General features: G+C 42.4%; 1 protein-coding gene across 21 annotated transcripts in view; it reads left to right on the top strand.

The window, feature by feature from the left end:
* The window catches only part of PCDH15 (protocadherin related 15), a 799,343-nt gene that overhangs the window by 326,393 nt on the left and 455,712 nt on the right, over positions 1-17,238 (top strand). For all 21 annotated transcript variants that reach the window (XM_074589897.1, XM_074589896.1, XM_074589895.1 and 18 more), the window contains one exon: positions 8,018-8,077. The gene's annotated coding sequence lies outside the window, so the exon portion shown is untranslated. The remainder of the gene's footprint in view (positions 1-8,017; positions 8,078-17,238) is intronic.

The following is a 17,238-nucleotide window of genomic DNA, read 5'->3' as shown; positions in this document are numbered from 1 at the left end:
AATATAAAGGCAAAGCCAACACCATCTCCTTCAGTCTCCAAGACCTGCAAGTCAGCAGAGTGAAACAGCCCACTGCCTTTTATTAGATGTTATGCACTTGACAGCCAAGTCAAATGCCAAGGTTGGGAGAGCGGTAATTCAATTCTTTATTGAGTAATACACTGAATGTGTTGTTCCTGTCCTCCAGAGAAACGTGTGACCTCTCCACTGAGGTGCATCTTAAAACAACAGGTACTTCCTTGGAGGTCACTGGCTTTTCAGGGTGATGTTGGCGGTGTCTGAACCTCCCCTCCACCCCCCGCCTTTCACTTTACAGAGCCTTCAGCAATATACAGTTTAGGAACTGGAGAATAAATGAGAATTCATATCTATGCTGTCCCCAGAAAGACAGTGATGAATAGTTGCTATGAAGACACCTCATCAAGAAAGTAAAGAGAAAACCGATTCTAAAACAGTAATTTTATCGCTACTTTTTTGTGGGAAAACTAGCCTTGAAGGAAGCTAATGTACTTAATTGCTTCACTGTGGTTTTAAGGGTTGCTTCCCTGAACTTTCCCTCCAGCTTGAGTTAGCTCGTCTTTAGTATTTGCAGTAATTAATTGCCTTAAAGCATAAAGAGACTCCCTTCCTGCTCCACCCTGATGTATGGGGACAGCGTATGCCTGCCTTGTACTCATGCTAAGCTTTTTGAACTTGAGCTAAAAGCTTCATCTTTCTAGTGTGCAGGAACTCAGTGAAACCTCCTTCATCCTTTGTGCAGCAAACAGTGCTAAGGAATGAGAGAGCATCTTATTCTCCTGTGCTGCATGGAGAATTGACCAACTCGCAGCCTTTAAAAGCAAGCAGAGCTCAGACAATTGCATTGAGATTTCAGGAGGATAACCGTGAGGATCCGCCTCAGCCACTAAACTTTGGTGGGCTGAAATAAAATGTATCTTAACTGTGCTTTTGCTGCACAAACTACATCAAAGCCCCCGAAGCGGCTGCTTCCTTATTTTCTATGTACAAGTTGTTTTTATGATACCAGTGTATTATTTTGCAAGCAGAAACTAGTCTACCTGGGACTGCATTGCCTTTGAATTTTGAACTCAGTGCAGCCTTTAACGATCAGGTTGTGGCATCAGGCTTCCTAATTAGAGCACTTTCAAAGGTGCATCTTTATTATGGTCCCAAACAGCCTTCAGAGGTGAATCGGAGGGTATGGCAATCATAGAGCTGCAAATGTGCAAGAGGCATTACATTCAGGAATTTGCTTGTTCTCCTGTATACTTTTTTTACTCTACGTAACATTTGAAAACAAGATGATTTTTTAACATCAGCATATTTTTGCTTAAGTGTACAATTCATGTTATAATGGGTGATACTGTGTTTAAAATAACTAGCTTAGTGGGAAAGTTTTTAAATTTAATTTCACTATCATGTAGATTAAGAGTTTGGGGGTCCAAACATGTGCCAAGAGTTAGCCAGTTGATTTCATGAAGTTAAAATTTTCACTCTCCTTTTTGGTAGTTTGGTAGTTACTCTCAGGATCAATGAAAGATTTCTCAAAGGGCACTAAAGTCTACTGAGAGTGAGTCCCTGCTGTGAGGAGAAAAAGCTTATCTTCTGCCTTTGAATGTGTAAATAAACACAACTAAATGGAAAAAGGCAACAATGAAACTGTTGGCCATTAACAGTTACAGTTAACATACCTAACATTAGATTGCAGCTGTGTTGTGAGGTTATAGACCCATCAGATGTCAAGTATTAGCCATAAAAAAAATCAATCTAAAAGACGTTGGAGTTTCTAAGGATCATATAATGTCCACTGACTGTAAACCTATGGAGTAACTCTGCTCTACAAGCTCAGCTTCAGAGGCCAAACGCTGCTCAAGCTATGAAAGCCATCAATCTAGTTGTCCGTGAACCGTGTATTCATGATTTCAGAGCATCTCCTAAGCCATCTGCACCTAATCATTGTAAGAACGTTTTCACACTCTAAATGGTGATTGTCAATGGGAAACATTGACATGAAAGAACTTAAGCCACCTGCTTAAAATGTGTAACCGCTTGCTGCTGTAAGCAGCGTGTTAGAACTGCATTGCATGTCTTCCTCTGGGACTGGAACTAGGATTCAGCCAGGCAAGTAGTTTTAAAGAGAAATAAGTGATCACAAAAAAACTTATGCAAGAAGAAAAATCTCCAATCTCTCATCTTTTTTTTTGTTCCTGAAGAAACAGGAAATCCTTGCAGATTTTCAGGAGCTTTTGAAATGTTAAAAGGCAAACTAGACTAAAACAAAACATGAATAGAAAACGCTTTAAAAAATACAATGCCTAAAGACATCATTGCCATTGAAGGTGACAAAGAGCAATTGGCAAATTATATTTTCCACGCTTCTGCCAGTCCTATTGGAAGGTTCTGCCTTCCAATATAAATGAGTGATATATAGCACTGGTTTTAGGATAAACCATAATTTTAGCTGAACAGATATAACCGATCTGCACCAATTGTAATTTTTTCTTACATGCTTGGGATAAAGGAAGGCAGGACCACTATTCAGTTAAACGGGATAAAACCTTGTAGGCATAAAAGCGGTCTTGCCCGTCAGCCTCTCTGGGATGTAGATTGCTGGTTCTGAACTTTTTTTTTGAGCCAGCAGCGCAGCTGTCATCAGCTTCACCCTTCTACTGGCTTCCTGCCTCTTTGCCATCTTCCTGATTGTCCCTTACTTTCCTGCCATCAGCTGCAGCAGGACCTCTGAGAAGACCTAAGTAGGGCTAGATACTTTGGATGATGACTGGTGAAAGAGGGAGACATTAGCTCTCTTAGAATAGAGTTTAAAATAAATTAACTTACTGTTGTATACTTATGTTTTCTCAGTTTCAAGAGGTATTGTATGTATTGAGTAGGACCAATGCACCAGAATTAAGTTAATCGTAATTCCAGTATGAGTGCAATTTATACTTCTTGCTCCCTTTTTCATACATGGGCATAAATTTCGTCAGTGCCATTGTCTTATTTATAAAGCTGCAACAGGAGGGTTGGGTTTTCTTGCCCAGGTTGTTTCAAGTGAATCTCCTGCTTTTTCTGGAAGGTCTGAAAGCCAGATGGATCGTTAGGCTGTGTCTCCCATGTCTAGGAGGGGCCAGAGGAGCTGCTTGCTACTGTAGAGGCAGTGGAAACAACAAGTGAGCTCTGTGTTCCAATTTAAAATAACGAAGCAAACCCCGAATCTAACCAGGGGCTAAAATCAAGGTATGTGTAAATAATCCCAGCTTGGGCAAAACAAGAAGGTTGTTCTGCTTACTTATTTTGATAGAAATGCTGCAAATTTAATCTGAAGTGGTATTGCAGTTTTGTGGCCCGCCGTGGGCAGGCTGGGGGTTCCTGGTAATTCCGCTAGGTAAGACCAGCGTGGTTGGCTTGTATCTTTTGTAGCCTTTGTTTGAAGTCAGGTTGCCAATCTGTTTTGTTCTGCTATTCCCAATGACTTCCTTTTGCAAACACTTTATAACACACTTGATTGAATGCGATGATTATTATTACCTCTTTGTTATTCTTGCAGTCTTTGCTCACAGGTTGTATTTTACAATTCTCTTAATACTCCTGTTGTTCTTGAATGTTTTCCCCTCTGCCTGCATATGTAAGTGCAGTGTCCAAATCTGGATGGGTTGTCTCACTGGGGAGCAACAGTCCAGAACAGAGCCAGAATTTCGTCCTGTTCCTCACAGAGAGGATTCCAGCCAGGTTTCGGGATGACATTGCAGCATTTAGTTGTGATCCTCTGCGGTCTCCCCAGTCTTTCTGTTCAGTGCTGAGCGAGTCCGTCCCCAGACTGTACCTGCACATTTGACCGCTTCTTACATGCAGTCCTTTGCATTTGTCCTCCTTCACTTGCCATCTGAGGTACAGGGTCTCCCACATGGTTTCTGGGTCAGGAAAATAGATAATATACTGTGACAAAATCTGAATGTGACCAAGTTAAATGATTCCATTTTTAAATTGTGAAATGCCTTCAATAGGATGCCAGATTTCTGCTTTTTCATTCAGTTGATATTTATGATAATTATCCTGTTTCCTAATTGAAGAAAGATAGAGCAAGAATGAGAGCTTGCTAAAAAAAAAAAACAACAAAAAAAAAACGGTAAAAATTCACCTTAAGCCATTCACAGTACAGGCAACTTCTTAAAGTCATTGGCCCAGTCCAGGTACCAGTTTGGAGAGAGATGGGAAATGTAATTTCTGTCTGAAACCAGGGCAAAATCAGCTGAGGTGAGTCCAGAGTCAGGCAGCAATGAAATTACCTTGCTTTTCTTCTGGGGTTAATATGAGCAAGTCTTTAAAAGAACAAAGTAGGGCTGATTATAAGAGTGCCCATGTGCTGTTTTGTAGCACTTGGGATGAGCAGGTGCTTTTTTTAAAGCAGTGTACGCTCATTACAGAAATGGTCTTGGAAGAAAAAAAGAAAAGGGAAGAAAATAAGGATGTTATTCAGTAAAAATCTCACCCTTAAAGCAAATAAAAAGTGAGGAACGTCTAAGGGTTATGTTGGAAGAGAAAGGAGGGGGAAATGATGGTGAAAAAAAGCTGAAAATGAATCAAAAGTGCCATTGTGATGGGGAAAAAAAATAAAGGCAAACATAGTCCTGATGTATGTACGGAGCATAACCTGCAACAGGGGCAAAGCAAGTGTTCTAATTTCTACAGAGGCAGCGGCAGCCCAGCTGGGTCTGTGTCCTCCTCTGGGCAGCGTGTTAACGGGAAAGCTGTGGGGCAGCTGGGAGAGCCAGAGGAGAACAGTGAAATCAACCAGAGGTCTAGAAAATATGCCCTGCAGTGACAAATTGATATTATTCAGTATGAAGACAAAATGAAAACGGTCTCCAATACATGAAAGGCTACTTCATAGAGGAAGACAGTTTATTCTTTTTATCCATAATAGATGGCATAAAATTAATGGGTGTAAATTGCAATAAGAAAGGTTCATGTTAGATATCTGGGGAGGCATTTAGAGCATTGACAGTCCAAGTAGTGAATAAGTTGCCTGAAAGCAACGTAGAATATGATGGTGATATACTGAAGTTAAATGTCCACGTCTTTAAATAAACATGGATCGGGAATGAAACAAAGATCTGAGCATGGAAATGGACCTGATGACCTGCTGAAGTTCCAGGCGACCTGGTGGTTGCTCTGAGGTCATTAAAATGCAAGCCCTGACTGTGCTTTTGTCTTAACATACCCAAACCACACTGAGCATAGAGAGGAAAAGAGTATCTGTGTGAGAAGGAAAAAAAGCCAATGCTGCCCAAAAGAGCCCTTGAAGCAGAAGGTGGGCAGGCGAAGGGACACCAATACTCCAGTGTTTGGCTAAACTGAGATTTTCTTAATGCTTTATCCCTGCAGAGGACATCACCAGGTTACTCAGTAGTACACCCAGGTACCCATACAATTTTGAATACAAATATGCAGGGGATTTTGCTTTCAACTGTAAATGATGGTGTATGAAGACAGAAGTTCATTTTGCTCCAATTAAAGTTTTAGGATGGGAATGCTAAACTATTGTATTTTCCAGTTTTTTATTTCTATTTTTAATGAGCATAATGGCTATGCTTACCAGGAGCTTCTCATTGTACTTGCCAATGGGAGAATGAAAATAGATTTGGGATTGTTTTTAGAAATCTTTGGATTAAATGTTTCTATTTTCAAGTCACTAACCTCCCTCTCTGTATACTAACAGTAGATTCATAGAAGCTTTTCTAATTTGCCAGTGGCCTAAGCAGCCAAATTGTTTTCTGCTTATGTGCAATTTTATTGCTGTAGTTGGGGCTTTTTTTACCAAATTTTCTGCATATGCAAGAAATTTGAGGTGAAAGACCATGAAATGAGGCAAATACCTCTGAGTTTTTCCAGCTCCTACTTCTGCTGTGTAAGAGGAGCTCTGTAGCAGGGCAGATGAATAAGGCTGGGGAGAAGGAAGGCACTTGTGACTTGGGCATCAAACTCTGCAGCTCTCTAAGGAAATTATTAAGAGCTTAAAGTATGTTGCAAGCAGCAATAATGGCTTCCAAAAATACCAACCTGTGCAGAAGAAGATAAAGATCAGGATGGGGTTTATTCCTTGGGATGCTGAGCACCAGCGTGGTCTGAGAAGTGCTAACTTTGGGGAGGAAGAAGCATGGCTACAGGTGTTGCAGTGGGAGGGCTCCTGTGCCGTAGTGTCTGTCTGTCGGCTTCCCAGCTGGCACCACAGAGCTCCTTGCTTCTGTACTGAATTTTTTCAGTGATCTTGTTTACCTGTTTTCTGTTCTTCACTGTTATCATCCTGATCTCGCATAATTTTAAATAGTTATTGCCAGGTAGAAATCATAAATTGGCGTATACTCACTCTTGCTAGCAGAGACTTTCCCTTCTCTTCTTCCCAAATAGTGCGTTCACAAGTAGGAGTGTTTGGAAGGGGCAAGGCAGATGAAGCAAAGCCTCACAGTGCCTTCAGCTGCAGGCAGCTATACTGATAATGTTTTATAACAAGCCATAACTACATCTAGGTTTGTGGTTTTGCACAAAATTGTGTCTTAGTTTGAGACACATCCTTTTATATTTGCTTCTTTGGTTAAAATGCAAACCTCTGTTGCATGAATGCTGGAATGAATTTCGGCATGGCGTTTGGATTACTCCCAGAGGAGCAAACCATAAGCAAATAGTTTCTTTAAAAAATCCAGCTTCTCTTAGTTTGTATTCAATTACGTGGCTATTTTCCAGTGGGAGAGACAGAAAAGTTACAATTCTCTCTGCGGCGCGTCTGGCTGCTTTCCTTAATCTGCTTGTAGAGGGTGCTTTAATTTTACCTAGGCAGTTGCTTTGTTTTGGTGAAGTCTTTGTGCCCGGGGCAGGGAGTTACTGGCTCACACCTGAGCAAAAGATTTATATGTGTTAGCCTGTAATTGAGATTATACACCAGCAGAGGCATTCTTCCTCTGTTGTGCCTCTAATACGCCCCCTCCTCTTCCAGTTTGCAATAAGGGTTGTCTTCACTGCGGGGATGGGCAGGATGCTGCTCCCGCACCTCTTCCCAGATTTTCAAGGGCTCTTTCATCTCAGTAACAGTCCTGTGCTTGTCCTGCTTGTCCTGCAACCTGTATGTGGTTTAGATTACATCTGAGACAGGCGATGTCTGTAATGAGAGAGTCTGATTGGGGTTCATTAGTCAGGACTGCACCGACCTTCCTGCTCAAACAGGGGTTTCAGCTTCTCATCCCTTTCTTATTCTTTGTTCTTCGGAGGGAAGAATTTCTCAAGCTGTTTGAAAGATGGACTTCGATTTAATCTTTTTGAAGAGCACTTATCCGCAACTGAGAAATCAGTATAAAGGCTGCATAGTAAAATAGGAGCTACCTCCTGCCAAATGGACGTACAATCCAGCTAGTGTGAAGAGTGCAATATAACCTATTCTAGCTTTAAAGAATAAAAATACTGCTTCTGAAAGATGCTGAACTAGCAGGGCTTTCATCCTCAAAAAACAGGGAGTACACTCCTTAATGATGGGTACCATGTCATTCTGTGGGTGGACAGAGCTGTAGGTGTCTTTACTGACTGATGAAGATGTAACGATATTTATCATCTGCTCGGGGCCATTTTTATCCAAAGCCACTACTCCAAGGCCTTTCCATCCATCTATTTCTTCTTCTTGCCCCTTTTTGAGATCACATTTTTTGAATCATGATATATTCTTGCTGTTCTTTCTTGTTTGCACCTATGTTATGTTTTCACTTTTGTCTTCTCCTTGCTTTCTTGCTCTGCCTTATTTATTTCCTTCTACAGAAAGGAGAAGCCCACAAGTAGAGTGCCGTCACCAAAAGTGGAGGACTTCTCCTGGGAGAAAAGAGGTTCCTCCAGGCTCCATCAGTAGTATAACATGCTAGTGTCCCCACCTTGTTGTGACACATGGATAGCTATAGAATGGGCGGTAGCAGAATTGTTTAGTTGCATTCTGTTAAAAGAGCATGAATAACATTTTCCCAATTTTTCATCCCTATAGGATATCGCTCTGTGACACTGAAGCAAACTGCTGGAGTATGAAGAAGGCTCAGAACTTCATGTAAGTGTGTATCTTCTGAAAACTGAATCACAAAAGCAGCCATTAGCTCTCTAGCCCTTTTAGGTATGAGGGAATTGATACAGCAGGAAACACTGGAAAAGGGATGAAAAGATTGCAGGGACAGGAAAAAGATAAAAATTCACAAACAAGGTTAAGAAAAAGCAGCAGGTAAATTGTCATTGTCTGACTTCTTGGGAGCTGTGACAATTTATAACAGCCGTGAATCACCCAGGAGTCTAGAAAGAACGCTAATGGATTGCTGACTTGCTGTTCTTGGTTTCTCTGGTTTTTTTTTGGAGGGGGTTTTCACTCAGCAAGCGTCAGGGCACAGCAAGGACCAGTGGCTCACTGGGGCGGCCGGGGCAGCTCACCGTTCCCCCCCCACAGGGCCTTTGAGTGTATTAGTGCCCTCGGAGCCCTGGCATCGCATTTTAATGCACAAATTTTCTAGCATTTTGTTGTGCTCTCAGTTCCTGGTGGCTTTAGATGCATTTGCAGATCTCTTCTGCATTCCAAAAATAAACACGGCATTAATTTTAAGGTGCGGACAGCTCTGCCTGTGGTAATTGCACAGCCCATTTCAGAATTGCACAAGGTTTACGAAATCTTAAGTATTTACTAAAGCATAGATGAAATTATATTGTCGTATGGGTTGGTGCTGTATTGGTTGATACTCTTATGTGCAAGATAAGACCTAGTATACTGTATCTACTGCAATGCTTCTGTCTGCTGTGTCTAATTTAAGCTTTATCCTAGACTTTACATATTCCATAAGTAATGAGTTAATTGCATATGCCGTAGTCAAATATATAATGAAGTTATTAGCAGCGTGCCTGGTTCTGTGTCCCGTACAGGCATGAAAACCAAAAAGGAATTATCCAAGATGCCACTTTTTGCTGTGTGTCCTGGCTGTTTTGATATTAACTTGAACATTGCTATTATACTGTTATAAATGGAGTAAACAGTCAGCTTTACTCAACTGTATTTTCCCTTTTTCTTGGTTTAATGTGACTTTCCATGGGGGAAGGGGGGAGGAATCTTGTTTGCCCATGAGCACCACAGAAGTCAGATGGCCTGCTGCATATTTTAGCTTAGGTGCAAGAAAGAGCTTTCTGGCTGAAAAAAATAAATCACAGGGGAAGAGCACTGCTGTAAAGTCTGTCAGTGCAATCTGCCAGAGAGCGTAGGATTTGGTCTTGGAAAAATCCTATTGCAGTAATCCATTAATCCATAGAATTACCTGGAAGACTTTCAATACAAAGAAGTAATTAGACGAGATCCCAATTTTTAAATTTGTATTTAACATTATGGCTCTTTCTGGTACTTTATTTTCTTTTATTCACTGCCCTCTAGAGGTCTTGCAAATGAAATTAGACTAGGAAAATAAGGTAGCAGCACTGAGTGTCCCTGGCTGGTGCCGCTGTGCACTGGCTTATACAATGTTTTAAAATAACTGCATAGATACTCCTAGAGCTAAATGCTGTTTTCCACGCTCACTAGGAAGGGAAAAAATATTTAAGGTGGGCCCAGTTCAGGTTTTAACATAGCAACTGGCAGTACCAGCTTTTGAGTACAAAAGCAGCTGCATGACATTCCTCTGTAAGAGCCTGCCTGTTTTCTTACAGGTGATAAGACTTATGGCATAAAGTTATCAGTGCATCAAATGTTTTTCCCTTTATTCTTTTTTAATATGTTCTCGATAAAAATATTTTTAGGGAGAGATCATCTTTATAGGTGTTACTATAAACTTCAGTAATGCTTCTGAACCTGAATGTCTTGCTCTTCGTAACAGAATGGGTGAGGCCCGTTGTCCTTATGGCTCCGTGTCTCCCAGGTTGGCTCTGGGGGCTCTTGCAAGGCATTTCCCTCTCTGGAGAGTCGGAACAACTGTCTCGTCAGTGGACTTCCCTTATATTTAGTGAACATGGAAGCGTAACCTGCAGCACGTCCCCATGTAGGGATGTTTGGGAATTGCTCTCCTCTATCTGGCTGCCTGCTTTCATGATGTGATTTGCATCTTAATAGCTTTGATACTGCTATCAAAGATTTTTTGGGGAAGGACAAAAAAGTGGCATGGTATGATTAGGTGAACCTCGCTTCTTGGAAAAATACAAGAAATAAAGAATAGAAATGTTGTCTTTACAATATGGCAGGACTTCAGTTCAAGCTTTGCTTCACCCACTGGTGCTCGGCATCAGTCTGAGAAATAATTATAAATTCATATTTATCTCTTTCACCCTTTATTCACTGGCAGTTGTCATGGGTATTTCTCAGCAGAGATGCCTAGGTCCCATTGCTTAGCTAATTGAGGAAATGGCAGCACTTCCTGGCTTTGTGTTTTATTGAGGAAAACACTGTTCTGTACTTCTCCAAGTGTGCTTCTGTGAGATGTTCTTTAAGACTTTGTGTTCTATCTTTGAAGTGTGAAGCAAATTAAAGCTGGTTGGAGCAATGTCCGTGTCCTCCGCTGGCCAAGGAGGGCCAGATGCAGGGAAGAACAGCCTTTGGCAGGGCCCTGTGCTGGCACAGGGGGTGCTGCTGTGCAAACGACCAGCGAGGAGCTTGTGGGGGAAATTTTTGCACGAATGAAAACACATTTGTAGGGTGAAGCAGTTAGTGCTGGGGACCCAAAATCCACCCAGCATGCCGAAGAGATTTTGTGCAGACTGGCTCTCCTGAAGTGTCTGGCCTTCAGCAGCTGGAACGGCTGCATCGTTCCTGGATTTCATAGTTTTATCCTCCAGGAATCCAGTTCTTGTGCTCCCAGACCCCACTGCAATGCACACCGGTGTGCAGGAAAGCGGGGAGGATGCGGACAGTCGCTTCAGAAGTCTATGTCAGACCTGAACTGTAGTACTTCTCATAGAGACACCCTTGATGTATCAGTATCTCTGTCCTCAACAGAAGAATAATATTAATCATGGATCTCTGATGCAGTAATTATGTAGCCTCTGTAGATTTATGTGATACTTATCTCCATGATTTGTCTCTCCTGTGTACATCCATAAATTTATTTTCCTTGTTCAAGATGCAGTTACAGATAGTTCTATAGACTTTGCAATTTGAGCTTTGGTTGAATTGTATCTCAGCACTGGGCCATTCCGCCCCAAAGTGAATTTGTTCCTAAATTATACTCCCTAAAGGAGAGAAACCTTGTCAGCTATCACAGTTGTATTGTGGCCCAAGTAAAGCCACAGAGATAGGTAGAGCTGGCTCTGTTCACCAGTGCTTGGTGTCAAAGTGGGCACCCAGAATTAGTTAGCAGTTTTTGAAACTTAGCTGTGGATGATGGATATGGAAAATTAATTTACATAGATCTGCAGCTTTGCATTCTTCTGCTTAATTTTCCAGTTGATTGGGGATTTGGTGTGTCACAGATGAATTTGTCTTTCTTGGTATCAAAGTCTTGAAGCGCAAATAAGCCATTGCAAATTGTCACTTACAGCAAAATCTTTTATTATTGATGAGATTCGTGAGACTTAAACAGGAAGGAGCGCTGAAGCATTTGCTGCCTTACAGAAGCTTATGGTCACAGAAATTACTGTGAGGGAAGTGTAAAATACCTATGGGGAATTATTCCAAGTAACTATGGGTAATAATAACATGAAAAGATAAAAATGTCAGATCGGTACATTTAGGCAGACAGAGGGGAGGGGTCTGTGCTCATGAGTTGTAGACCCTTTGGGAGAACAGGAAAAGAGTTTTCCTTCCTGTCTTCAGTGTCTTCCCATATGCCTGGTCTTTTCCTTAGCAGCTGCTGTTGGAAGATGCTCGACTGGCAGACTCTTCTCTCAGCTCCTTGCCTGACCCCGTGCACTGACAGTTCCAGGGAAGATCAGCTCCCAAATTCTCGTCCTGCTTTAGGTTGCCTCCTTGAAGCGCCATTTGGATGCCTGGGTTTCCCATCATCAGTTAGGAATGCGCTGCCTTCATCCAAACGATGACCATCCCGATATTTGGAAAGAAGTGTCTTCGTTTTTTTGTTGCTGCACAAACGTAGTCAAGTTTTCTGAGGGTAAATGTGGAGAGGTGGATAATTTTGTTATGTGCTAGCATCAACCTGAAAGGGTCTACCAGTAACACACCCAACTTCAAGCCAGAGCAGGGCCAAACAACTAGTGTCTGTGAAGTCTGCTTGATTTTTGGATCAGAACTTACTTTTGCAGTTAGCAGAGGAAGGTGTAATTTTGCTCTCATTTTCCCCAGGTAATTGTCTCAGTTGAAGTACCTTTCCCACAATATATTGCTTTTAACGTTAATTATACCTGCAGATGGCTTTCCTTTACAGCTCCCTCTCTGTGTGCCTATACGGAATGACAGGGTAGTATAAATCCTAATGTTTTCATAAAAAATACAACAGAGGTAGATTAAAAGCAGTTACCCTTCGCTGATCACTCAGCTTATGAAGAACTTCACCATGCAGCTGCAAAATAGCGACTGGCTGTTTGTGGCCCATTTTCTGTGAGTAGGTCCATTACAGACCTTCAGCTGGGTGGGTGCAGAGCAGCTGCAGGTATCAGGATGTTCGCTTGGTCTCTCATTTATTCTCGGCGCTTGCATAGTCAGAAATCAAAAAGCTCCCAGTACTAGAGCTGAAATATAATGGGATTATATCTGAATAACCTCTTTGTCTTTCATTGCCATTTTAAAGGTCTGCTTTTCTATGAGTTCTCTTTGATTGGTATTTAAAAATGCTACTGGATTGTTTACCTTGATGGGGATGGAGATAATCCTTAGACTACTTGAATGACTCAAGGATTTGGAGCAATTTCTCAGAGCTGAGTATTGGCTGAATTGATTTGTCTAGAATCAAAGAGAGTTTTATTTTTTACCTAAACGGGAGCAGAATTCCAGCGAGGCTGATTTTCTCACAAGTCAGCTTTTCTCTCCCTTATTCAGTCCCTCCTTCATGTGTGGCTCCAATGAATGCAGCACTCACTGATTCCTCTCCCCAATTGGTGCTCCTGTGTTCAGTGCCTTGGCCGTGATTGCCAGTGAAATTGTCACTTAGTACATGCAACATTGGTAACTGTTATGGTCATCAATAATTCAGTGGAGATTACCAAACTGGCATTGGGCATTTCCTGCAATTTGGGAATCTTGAAACGGTCTGTATTCTGGGAGAACAGGCTGGGATGGGTGCTTTTCCTGTGCCCAGTAATCCCAGCAGCAGCTCAAAGTGCTTATGTTGCATTTTGGCAGAGTTTTGGTAAGAAAGTCCAGCATTTGAATAGTTCAGTGCATCAGGGATAACAGTTTTAAACTGGAAGAGGGGAGATTTAGGTGAGATCTCAGAAAGAAATTCTTTGCTGTGAGGGCGGTGAGCCCCTGGCCCAGGTTGCCCAGGGAAGCTGTGGCTGCCCCATCCCTGGAGGTGTTCAAGGCCAGGTTGGATGGGGCTTGGAGCAGCCTGGTCTGGTGGGAGGTGTCCCTGCCCAGGGCAGGGGGTGGCACTGCACGGTCTTTAAGGTCCCTTCCAACTCTAACAATTCTATGATTCGTGCCCGCTTTCATGTGATTCTGTGCAACTGTTTGGAGTTTTGGGGTTTTTGGGGGAGGGTTTTGTTTGTTGAGGGTTTTTGTGGGTGGTTGGGATTTTTTGTTGGTTTTTTTTTGTTTGGTTGGTTGGTTTTTCCATTTTTAATGCTGTAGGAATTTATCAGGAATCCCCGTCGTCCCAAGGTTCATGCAGGCCTGGTGGAGCAGCCTTGCCTAAGCTCCCAGAGGCAGAACAGCAGGTGGTCGAGGTATTTTGAGGGGAAGTTCTGCAGAGCCCAGGAGGCTGCTTGCCAGCATCACTCTGTGCACTACCTGCCCAGTTGTCTCCAGAGCCCCCCAGAGCTGTTGGACACCATTGCACATAGCAGAGAGCCCAGCCTGATTTGCTGCATGATAGTGGGTCTTCTCCTGTTCGTAACTGAAGATCAGAGTTGCTTTCTCCAGAGCGGCACAATACTGACTAGCAGCAAAGCAGCAAGGTGGGAGCCTCCAGCTCCTGTTGAGCTCAGAAACCAATCCTGCTGGGTTTCGGCCAGTTTAAGGACTGCATGGTTCCGGAGACTCGGGTCCTTTTGTATCCATCACTTGTTCCTGTATGCCCTCAACAGCAGCAGCTCTGAAGAGGCTGTGCAGTGCAGCCAGCTTAGCAGGGACAGCTGGGTGAAACTTTGGAGGTCATCTTACATTATAAGACAGGGTTAGTAATATTTCTCTGGTAAGAAAATGTCATAGGTATTTCCAGACACATAATTTACTTGGACAATTCATTCGGCAGTCTTTTTTTTCAGGTTCTGCTGGCTGCAGATATTCGGGCCAGCCTCAAATGTGAAAGTGTGCAGGAATCACAGGCTGTGCGGAGCTGCAGATGCTTAGTGTTATAGTTTGGGGCCGGATATTTTCATAACTCTTCGAAGTTATTGCTCAGACTAAATGGCTGCTAGGCGAAGCTGTTAGCTTAGAAGGGATACAGCCATCTGCTGCTGCATTTCTGTCCGTTGGCTTGGAAGTGTGATGGTCTCCTGCATGAATAACCTGCGGTACGCAGTAGTAACACCAGGCTGTCCATAGGTGGCAACATAACTTTGGAATTACAACGTGGCAGAAACTGGTCCATTCAAGTGTTCTTTATTAATCGCTGTTTGTAAAAAAAAAAAGTTATAGAAACAGCATTGAGTATCCAGAAATCTAAGAAAGCGTGTAGTTTCAAAGTATAAATCAGACATGAAAAATATATGCAATGCTGAGCAACCGTTACTTAAAAGCATTTGGTATTAAATTGAAATGGAAAGATACTGTGTCTTTGCTGAAGCTCAGTGGCACCCACCTGGTGGTGGTAGTATACAAATACAGTTTACGTTTTGCTATAGGAAAGAGGACTGGGACAAGAGGGCAAGATGTTTCTCAAATGCTGCTTTATTGCCAGTGAAATGCTGAAGGTTCACACAGCTGAGGACAGGGGAGGTATAAAGGCAGATTGTTGGGTTCAGAAGAACAGTAAAATGGAATTCATCCTACGTTTGAGTGGAAATGGGAGGAGTGCATTAATGTTATGAGGAGCAGTGATGTGCTCCGACTGCACCGTTTCGCAGGGACAGATGGGCTGGGGCTGTGCACGTCCAGCACTTAATGCCGAGCCACTGGGGCTTCTCCCCTGCACTTTGCACATGATGGCACAGAGCAGTGCTCATACAACCGTTTCTGCAGCCTCATATCCTGATAAATTGGAGAGTGGGACTGAATGGTGATCGAATGAATGCTCTTTGCTCTGCTGGCACTTGCAGGAACAAGGACTGGCTAATGGAGCAGTTGGAAGATGAGTTCATTCAAGGTCTTTATCAGCCTTTCCTGCCTGTGGCTCTTCTGCAAGCGAGATCCTCCTGCTCATCTCCCCACCCAGACCCCCAGTGCAATGCCAGGAGCGCCTGAGGGCTGTTGTCACCCCAAAATCTTTCCATAGAAACCTCTGGGACAGCCTGTTTTACTCTCCCACTAGAGTGCATGAATATCAAGAATATTATTCTTGTATCCACCCTCCTACAATGTCTTTGAATTTCCTTGGAAGCCTGGAAGGATGAGTGCAGAATTGTCTTCCTGTTAGTGGGAAGCTGGGGAAGATAAGGTGTTCGGAGGTTTAGACTAACAAGGGGCTTTTACTGCATATCGGTTTGTCTAAACATGCCCCCAGAGATGAGTAGTGCTCCAATGCACAAAGCAATGTTTTCTGCAGACTGTCTCAAATTCAAGGGATAGGGATGGGAGAGACAAGTACTGAGATACGATACATGTTGTCTAGCTCCCTTGCTTTGTGCTTTGGCAGTTGAGATACAAAATACTCCTGTACTGACTTTTTTTTTTGTTATTTCTTTAGCTTTTCTCTTTTTTTTTTTTTAATCTGAAGGTTAACCAGAGGAAATAGCAATAGTTGTTTTTTAAGGAGATGCTTCAAAAAAGAATGGGCCAGATTCAAAGCATGGTATTAGGTACAAAAATGCGTACACTGGACTAGCTTGCTTTTCTGTGTACCTTTTGCCACCACTTATTTTACAGATCTACTTTGGTGGCCTGGCACCAAAAGGATAGGACTATCCCAACTTAGATTTCTCCAGCAAAGTAAAAAAGAATCTAAACGTGAATATTCATACTTGGGGAAGAATCTGAGAAGTCTTAAGCGTTCAGATTTTGCAGGCAGAAGTATCTGAAAAGAAGCTGAGGTTCATCGGCTTAGTCTGTCTCCTGAACTTCATCAAATCCAAGTCGCGAAAGTTTTCTTTGAATGAAGGTGGAAAAGGCGTTGCTGGAAGGCAGGAGGCCTGTGAGGGTAGATAAAAGGGAGCGGCGTGAGCAGGGGAGTTTGTATATTGGTTCCATGTTTGTTACTGGGTTTAGGCTGTAGAATGTATTTAGCTTGTTTCATTATCAGTAATGGCATAAGTAATGGGATAACGATAGCATCCTTAGATGGTGATTAAGGAATAGTCTTTGTTAGATCTTTTAACGTAATGAGACAGTGACATTGCAAATAGTCTATCCACCTTTTGAAGTAAATCTCCCCAGGATAGGAGATGTCAGCGAGTCTGGTTATCTCTGACTCTTACAGCAATTCCAAATAAACCCGTGGTGTTGATTAAGTGGTGACATTACTTCAGCCCACCCCATCCTCCTGTTTTGGCTGGTTTGCTGGAGCGCTTTGTTAACATCTCTGTCCCATTGCTTTCCCTGCCTCCTTGGTTATGCAGCTGTGTCTCATGTTAATAACCAAGAAACCTGTCTTTCAACCGCAAGGTGATCCCAGTTGTTTGAGCAGAGCAACCATTTTAAATAAATTAAAACAGCTAAATGAGTTAAATACCGTATTTGTGCATAAGTGTTAATGACTCAGCCAAAAAAAAAGACCAGAGAAAGAGAATGGAAAAGAGCTTGTAGTTCTAGTAACAAATGACAAATATATTCAGCATCGTCCTTGGAGTAAAACTTCTGACTCCCTTGATTTGATAAAGAACTCAAAAAACTGTGACTGTAATTCTGTACTGCACAATTCATCGGCATTAGAATTTAATATGTATTCAGTCGATTCACTTTTGCACCTGTGAAGCACAAAGTGTGTTGTTTGTGATGGATATGAAAGAACCTCTGTATTTCTCCACAGCCGAACATTTCTTTCA

The sequence above is a fragment of the Larus michahellis genome, chromosome 6, assembly GCF_964199755.1.
Source record: "Larus michahellis chromosome 6, bLarMic1.1, whole genome shotgun sequence".
NCBI lineage: Eukaryota > Metazoa > Chordata > Aves > Charadriiformes > Laridae > Larus > Larus michahellis.
Note: the sequence above shows the minus strand (reverse complement) of the source record. Positions and strands in the feature narration are given on the sequence as shown.